General features: G+C 48.8%; 1 long non-coding RNA gene across 1 annotated transcript; it reads right to left on the reverse strand.

Moving 5' to 3' along the window:
* Positions 1 to 6,626: 6,626 nt before the first annotated feature.
* Positions 6,627 to 8,366, reverse strand: LOC120323101. The gene is made up of 3 exons (XR_005563263.1): positions 8,068 to 8,366; positions 7,868 to 7,915; positions 6,627 to 7,116 (listed from the first exon to the last, which is right to left on the reverse strand). It is a non-coding gene; the product is annotated as an uncharacterized LOC120323101 (long non-coding RNA).
* Between the last annotated feature and the right edge of the window lie 204 nt (positions 8,367 to 8,570).

The raw sequence follows: 8,570 nt of genomic DNA on the forward strand, positions 1-8,570 counted from the left end.
GGACTGGGGGATCTTCACAATCTCACCAGAGTCACTGAAATGAGCTTTCTGCAATAAGCCAAGTCATGTCACCAGGCTCCTTTTAGACATCTGAAGATTAAAGGCTCTATTCCTGGAGGGTTCCCGTGGCATTTACTCAGGGATTTTTATCAAGCTTTATGTGATGGGCTACCTAACACACCTCTTCCAACCTTAAGAGCTAACAGGAATTTGGTGTCTCTCAACATGGATTTCTTGCTGTACTGTGGAATATTTGGCAAACATCTTGAGACTGTAACCAGGGCAAAGGCAGGAGAGAAAATGAAAGAAGGGGAGAAAAGTGGCCAAAGATTCAGAGCAAACATTTAGATTTGAAGGCAAAGTCTATATGAATACAAAGCAAGTGTGTATGTTAAATCCACGGGTCTGTATGTTAAATCCACAGGTTTAACCACAGTGGTGTAATTTTCCACGCCAGAATAAATCAGTGGGGTGGTTCTGCCCTGCTCCATGTCCATGGGGTGCCCCAGGCAGCCAGAGCCCAGCACCAAAACACACCACCAGAGTCACTGCCATCAACACAACCTGCAGCCCCGGGGCCAGGAAAGGATGGGATGTGGTGCAGCCAGGGTAAAACCAGGAGTGCGCTCAGAGAGCCCCGATGCTAGGAAACTTCATGTAAATTTAACAGGAAATAGAGATTTAACACAAAAAGTGCGGTTGCTTGAAAGGCAAATGCTTTCTACAGCATCATTGAGCTCCACGCTGAGTGCCACAGCACTGACAGAAATTCCTCTGCAAGTCTGGAGGACTAAAACCCAAACCAAACCCCAAAACCCACAACAGGTTGCTGCTGTCCATGCAGGGGGTCTGGAACCAGCCGCTCTCTAGGATCCCTTCCAACCCAAATACTCTGTGTTTCTATGAACCTCACTCACAAAAAACCTCCAAATCAAAACAAAAAAACCACTAAACAAACAAACAAAAAACCAACAAAACCCAAATTAACCAAACAAAAAACAAACAAAAATCCATCAATCGTGACACTTGGCACCGGTGCACAAGCAAGAAAATCCAAACTATGATAAACAAAGAACAACTGATAACATGAGCAGGAAAAGATATTCTGATATAACTGATAACCAGCAGGAAAAGATATTCTCTGGCAGTGCAGCTCCTGTACATCACCAGAGAGGCTGTTTGCAGGTAAATACCACGATTTTTTGGGCTTCTCAGCAGGGCTGTGAAACACAGGTAACCGGGAGCTGGTCTGGTTTGCACTCCCAAACAGAGCAGCAGAGCACCCAGGCACGTGGATGATCATCCTAAAGGCTCTAATAATGACCGCCGTGGCAAACCCATCAACAGAGCATCAGGATGTTTGCTCTGAGGAGTGGAAGACAAAAGAAATGGCCACACAAGTCCTTGAGGGGCACTGGACCAAGTTTCAGCCCGCCCTGCTCTGCTCGGGTGCGGCTGCCCTGGGGTTCACTGCGGGAATTTCCTACACGAGCTTTCTCCTCTGCTCCGAGAGGATCTAAAACCTCAAACCCATCATCTTAAAAGCACACCAGCAGCCAGGCTGAAGCAACACGAGAGCTGTTGTGGCAGCAGCTCCAGGCCGCCCGTGCCCCCAGCCCGGTGCCACCACGCCCTGAGCCGTCTCCGTGGAGCCAAAGTCACAGTGTGTTTTTCAAACAGCTCACTTAGCAGCATCTCAGCAACCAGGGGAAAAGGGGGGTTAATCTTTGCTCCCTGCAGCAGCAGCTGGAGCTCCTCCAGGTGAGCCAGAGACCTGCGCATCCCAGGGCACAACAGCGAGGAGAAAGGGCAGGAGAAGAGCTCTCCTGGAGGTATTTGCCATCAGGAATGCTGCTCTTCTGGGTTCAGGGGAAATGCAGAAGGCTACAAAAGGCCCTGTGGGTCACCCCAAGCCCTGGCTGCCCCATGGTGCCAGAGCCAGGCAGGGCACAGCCCCTTCCCTCACCCCCCAGCCAGACCCACTGGGCTGGTTTTAATTCTCACATCCTAAAATGGTGCAGTTACTGCAGGTCAGGAACATCAAATGCCACAAGCCCTTCCAGCTATGTCCCTGCAGTGGCCTCCTGACAGCAGGGCTGCAGCACAGTGATAACAACATCCCACAATCACAGAAACCACTGACAGCATCAGCAACGTATAAACCCCACAGAAACTCCACTGCTCTCACCAGAAGGCATCCACCACTTATAGTACCTTCTATCTCCCATTCCAAATGGACTGGTTTTACTGGGGGACTCTGAAATAAATGAGCAGGGTAAACAGGGCCTGGCTGAGCTGCTCTATCTCCAGAAAAAGGTATAAAAGTTTTACCTGAATGCCTCAGACACGCTCAGGGACCGCAGCAGAAGGACCAAGGGCACATTGGCACCGAGTTGTGCTCCTGTGACTGAGCCCAACCAGCCCAAAGGCTGCACAGGTGGAGCAGGAGAAACCCTGGAAAGGGCAGCAGCAGCACCTCAACCACCAGCCAACCACCCAAAAGGGTGGGGAGGGATGAGGAGGGAAAAATATCAGGGCTAATGAGAGGGAATTCAAGGCAGGTGGTCCCAGTTGGGGCAGAGAGCCAGAGGAACCTCCCCATGCTCTCCTCACCTGGGATGGAAAAATGCTCTGGGATCATCACAGCTGGAGAAGGGAGGAGGAGGAAAAGGCAGCAGGAAGCAATATGATGGGTGCAAAGGGTGATGGGAGAGTTTCTGGCAGAGAAAAAGTGGTCGGGAGAGGGGAGGGAGGGATGAAAAAGGATCGGAGAGAGCCGGGGAAGAGCTGGGCCAGATCAAAGAGAACCGCCAGCCCCTGGGGACTCGTGTGAGGTTTTATTTAAGTCTGTACTAAAAAGAAAAAAATCAATTAAATTAACAAAATGGTTTACATTAGAATTCATCAAAAATACCCTTCAAAGAAAGAAAAAAAAGCTTGAAGCAGTGTGATATTTTTATAACTCTCGGTGCCGTGTGCGACACGTCCTCCCAGCCCCAGGAATGCAGTGAGGAACCAGCTCCTGGGCTCTGCTCCTTACCCCCCATCCCCAAGGAAACACCCCCTCTAATTCATCTGGTCACCCTCTGGAAATAAAAGGGGTTATTATCCAGTCTTGCAGCCCTGTAATAACATCCTCAGACCTGACTTTTTGGGTATGAGGCACAGTCACAGGATGAACACAGCCTCCTTGCCTCCCTCCTTCCACACAGATTTAAGGAAGCTGCTCCAAATATTGGTCCCCCCCATCCCTCCCCTTTTTTTAACCTCCACAGAGGACACTTACATCATACCTGGCATTCTGTAAAACTCTATCACTGCAACAGAGGTTTGCACTGCAAAAAACTCAGTATTTTTTGTCTCAGGAATTTTCATATTCAGAACAGACTTAAACTCAGGGACATTTTCTCAAAATGTGTGTCCTTACAGACTCACAGACTGGTCTGGGTTGGAAGGGACCTCAAAGGCCATCCTATTCCAAGTGTGTCCTTGCAGCACTCTGGATTGCAGCTGGAGACACGGAGGGAGAGAGGAGAAACCCCACTGTTCCATCAGTGAGAGCTGTTCCACTGCTTTTTTTATTAATGCAAGTGTTAAACGAGACTATATATTACTGACAATTTACATTACCCTGCTTAAACTGTGCGGACAGGTGGACAGGGGAACAGGGAATTAAACCAGGAGAGACTGTGGTTTAACATGCAATACCGTTTATGTCCATGTATGCCTAAAATAAAGGTCTGGAAGCTAAAAATACCGAGGAAGGAGTGTCTCCTCACATTCCAGGTTGGTATTTCACGGCAGGAATGTGAGAAAATAGATTTATTTTTTTTTATTGACTTGAAAGAAACTTGTCTACTTAAAAATCTGTCTGAATAGGGAATGACACAATCTGTCTAAAGCCATGATTATCTATCTGGCTTGTGATCCCCTCTCTCAGGGTGTGAGTGCAGCTCCTCCAGCCCGTGCTAATGGGCCCAGCTGAAGTCAAGAGGAGCTGTGGCTGAGCCAGGCTGTGCCTGTCCCTGGATTTGGGCCTTTTAACCATAAACCCAACAGAATCACTGAGGCTGGAAAAGCCCTCCCAGCCCATGGATCCCCCCTGTGCCCGATGCCCCCCTTGTCCCCCAGCCCAGAGCACTGAGTGTCACGGCCAGGCCTTCCTGGGACACCTCCAGGCTGGGCACTCCAAACCTCCCTGGGCAGCCCCTGCCAGTGCCTGACCACCCTTTCCATGAGAAATTCCTCCTGATGTCCAACCTGAGCCTCCCCTGGCACAGCTGGAGGCCGTTCCCTCTCCTCCTGTCCCTTGTTCCCTGGGAGCAGAGCCTGACCCCCCCCGGCTCCCCCCTCCTGTCAGGGGGTTGCAGAGCCAGAAGGTCCCCCCTGAGCCTCCTTTTGTCCAGGCTGAGCCCCCCCAGCTCCCTCAGCCCCTCCTGCTGCTCCAGCCCCTTCCCAGCTCCCTTCCCTTCCCTGCACGCGCTCCAGCCCCTCCATGTCTCTCGTCTTAGGTCCCCGAACTGTCCCAGCCCTGGAGATGCCTCAGCAGTGCCAGCACAGGGGGACAGTCCCTTCCCTTCATCAAACACGATGAAGAGAAGCATCTTGCACGAGGAGGCTGAGGAACAGCACCAAACATTTTCCCGTGGCCACATTCCATGATATCCAAAACCACAGACAGGTGAAACCTGCCTGCCAGGAAACCTTCTCCGGGATTCACAGGGACCCTGGGAAGTGGCAACTGCTTTCAAACACCTTAAATAAATCTTTTATTCTTTCCTTCTCTCCTGACCTGGATCCGGCTGCCACCGCACACGAGCGAAATTGCGAAGGCTTCTCAGTCACCGCTGCTCTGGTTCCTCTTGCACCACAGCATTTGTCATTGCCAAAACAGCAGAGTTTAATTAAGTGTTGTGAGCAGCCTAGTGAGAAACACACTTTAAATTAAACCTCTGTACACGCAGCCATTGGTTCTTTACCTCCTGAACAATCAGCGGGGTGTTGGGCATAAATTCCTGCTCTCGAGGGAGAGGCAGCACCTCCAGCCACTCACAACGATCCGCTCTCCCACCACCACATCTTATTAAAGCACCTTTAATTATTTCTTACTTTTAAACACCGGTAGATGAAGGCGATAATTAATGTGCCTCCCACTAAACATTTTATTTACTCTTGATATATTAACGGTATCGCCACGAAAATGCGCCGCAGTTTGGGGCTTAACGGAATTACCCGGCAAATTATCTTTTGATGTAACGGGATGAATTGTTTCAGCACCCCAGAGTAACCAGTGGGCACGAGTGAGAGAGGATTTTAATCTTTCAAAATGTTTTTACAATTACAGATTAAATTAATGACGCAGGAGTGAAGGATGAGACGGGGGGGGGGGGGTGGGAAATAAATCCCAATCTTAAAAGGTGTTGACTTGTGGTTTTCCTATGGGAGGGAAATATTTCAGCTTAAGTGGAGAAAGGACCCTACTGCATAATGATCCTCCTAAAAATAATAATTGTTAGGAGCAGGTAAGAAATATCCCGGTGACATTTAGGCATTTTTCCTGCCAACTGCAAACACGGATTTATCTCCTGGAAATTCAGGCTGGGATTGAGACTTCTGGGTATAAACACACGTGCACGTGCAGCCATGGAAATGTCTCCCTGCCCAACACTGGGGATACAAAGGGGGGGGAGAGGTAAAACATCTGACCCTGTGGGTGCCATGGAAGGATGCTCTGAAGGTGTCCAGGGGGTGACACCCCTGGGGACATCACATCTGTGCCTTCCCCTGAACAGAGTCACATCAGGCAGGGCTGGACATGAGTTTTCAGTCCCTTTATGCTCAAACCTGGCCCTTAAGGAAAGAAAAACTGAAGCCTTTTTTTTAATGATACACAATATTTTCAAAGATATTTTTATCGCCCCTTATGATGCTTCTTTTTTGTGGAATAAATGTACAATTTAATACTAAAATGAAAATACTTTTGGAATTACCCTGGTAAATAAATCAGGGGTATTTTGTTATAATAATTCATAGAAATCTCAAAATTTTAAAATGATAATAAATGTTTTGGTATTTCTGGGCACCCCTAGCACAGGGGGAAGAGATCCAAACCTGAGTATCTGTAGCAAGACCTGAATATCAACTCTTTAAGCTGGGCCCATGCTGGGCAGGACGAGTGACTTTGGATGGTGTGAGCCAAGACCAAGCTGACCATGCACTGAAACCCTCTGCTCCTTCCCTGCTCTCTGCTCGAGCCCAGCTGTCTTCCAAAAGATTGGACAACTAAGTTAAACTGCCAGCCAGAGCCTGGACTCCTGAACTATTTCTGTGTCCAGAGCCTGAGGTGGGGCAGCAGGAACTGCACCTCTCTGGCTGGACAGTGTTTGTCAGCTGTAAACAAAAATGGAAGTGTTTGTGGTCCCACACATTTTGTAGATGTTCTCAGTAAAGTGTGTTTTCTAGAGATAAAGGCCCAAGCTGTGGCTGCCCCTGGATCCCTGGGAGTGTCCAAGGCCAGGTTGGACGGGGCTTGCAGCAACCTGGGCTGGTGGAAGGTGTCCCTGCCCATGGCAGGGGGTGGCACTGGATGGGCTTTAAGGTCCCTTCCCACCCAAACCAGTCTGGGATTCAATGAAAGATTCTTCCCCCAAACCTCTACTTTGGTGCTGAAGCCTAGTTTTGTTCTCTTCTCTTCTGTTTTGCCAAGGACACCTCCTTACTCCACACCAAGTTTCCCAAAGCACAGGGTATGAAAACAAATTCTTTTCAAGTTCTGCCACGATCCTGCAAACCAACACCACCTCCACGAGGACTGGCACCATCCCCACCACCACCTGTGGTGAGAGGCACCTCTGAGGCCACTCCCTGCAGCAGGAAAGATTTTGCTGTGCTGGGTTTGTACAGTGCCAGACATGGTTTAAGTAAATCTGTGACCACAGGTCCCAGGTGTTATGGTACAGGAGAAGTGAGAACATCTCACACGTGCTTAGACTTCACCTTCAGCCTTGGTTTGGTGTACAAAGGGTGCTCTCCTTGCTGTGCTTGCTCTCAGTTCCAGGTGATGGGACATCCCAGGGATCATTCTCCCTCATCTCTGACCACGTTTGTTCCCTGGTGCTACAGAAAAATCAGAGAGAGAAAAATAACAAACCAATTTCATTATTCTTTAAGGGAGGATGGTCTCCTTTGGGGTGGAGTTTGCCTAACAGATAATGACCACTGAAAGGAAAACAGAGGGACTTCAATGACTTTCCCAAGGAGCGTGGGGTGCAATGCAAAGGCTCGGGGGAAGCGATGCAGGGGCAGGAATCCAACCCTGGACCCCAGAAATAAAGAAATAATTTTGGTCTGCAGCGCCAGCCAAGCCACCACTCAAGCAAAATGCTATTTTAAAAAGCACTGAAGCATTTTCTAACTTATCCCCAGGGATTTACACTTTAAAAAAATAACATAATTCACTGGCTTCCTTCAAATGCTCCGAGCAAATCACAACTCCTTGTAAAACACACGGCCAGGAGGAGAACTCTGGTCCCTGCTCAGCCACCAGGATGGGCTCCCACTTCTGCCTCTGGCAGCAGCAAAGGTAATCTCATTTGTGTGGCTTTAATATTATTTGCATGTTTTTAAGGTGAAAGTAGCTTAAGTAAATGGAGAAAATAAAAGTCATCATTCGATTCTTTGAGCATTTTCATGAAGAGGGGGTGATTTATGTGTCTGTGCAACCGTTGGCCACTTTGTTTAGGCACTTATATCTATATTTCCTCTTATTGTGGCTCTCTCAAGTGTTTGATAGACTAAGATGGAGGCATTAATTGAATTCAAGTGTAGACATCTGAAGTATTTTTATTATTATTTTTAGTTCTCTCACCTTTTATTTCCATTAGCAAAGAAACGCAGTCGCGGTGGGGATTTGTGGCTAAAAGACACAAACAGAGCTGGTCGCAGTTATTAAAATAAAACTACTTTACCTGGGAAAAAAAGAGTTCCCAAACCACTTAAGCTGAAAAAAACCCCCCATAATAGAACAAAGCCCCTTATATTTTCCCAGATTTCAGAGCCACAACAGACCTGTAAGTTTTTACGCTGCATCCGGCACTGCTGGACCAGACAAAATTCCTGTTCCTTGGAGCTGTGCTCCTGTTCAGCCACCAACCCCCGGCTCCCCCTTCCACATAGTGGGGAACAGGCACTGAAATTCCATCTTTCCGTGCCTGCAAATATAATTCAACTTTTTGAGAGGATAAATGTGACAAGGGAAAAAGAAAAGGCAAGGGTGGAAAAAGCGTGTGTGTCCCTGGGCAGGGCACGGCACCCACAGCCCCCTCCAGGGCAGGGGACACCCGTGTCCCCCCTGGGGAGAGCAGCAGGCAGGCAGCTCTCTGAAACACATAAGTGTGTCTACACCTCTGGGTGGATATCCCAGGCATTTCTGCAGAGCATTCCTCCTTTGGTTATTTTTCCCCAGCCCCATCTTCCCAAAGAGCGTCACCCAGAGCCGGCTCCGGACGGGAGGGATCCTGAGCATCCAACAAGGCTGTGCCCTCTCTGCAAAGCAAACCTCATGCCCACTC

This window comes from Pipra filicauda, unplaced genomic scaffold, assembly GCF_003945595.2.
Source record: "Pipra filicauda isolate LSUMZ 115617 unplaced genomic scaffold, ASM394559v2 scaffold196_size3971931_pilon, whole genome shotgun sequence".
Lineage (NCBI taxonomy): Eukaryota > Metazoa > Chordata > Aves > Passeriformes > Pipridae > Pipra > Pipra filicauda.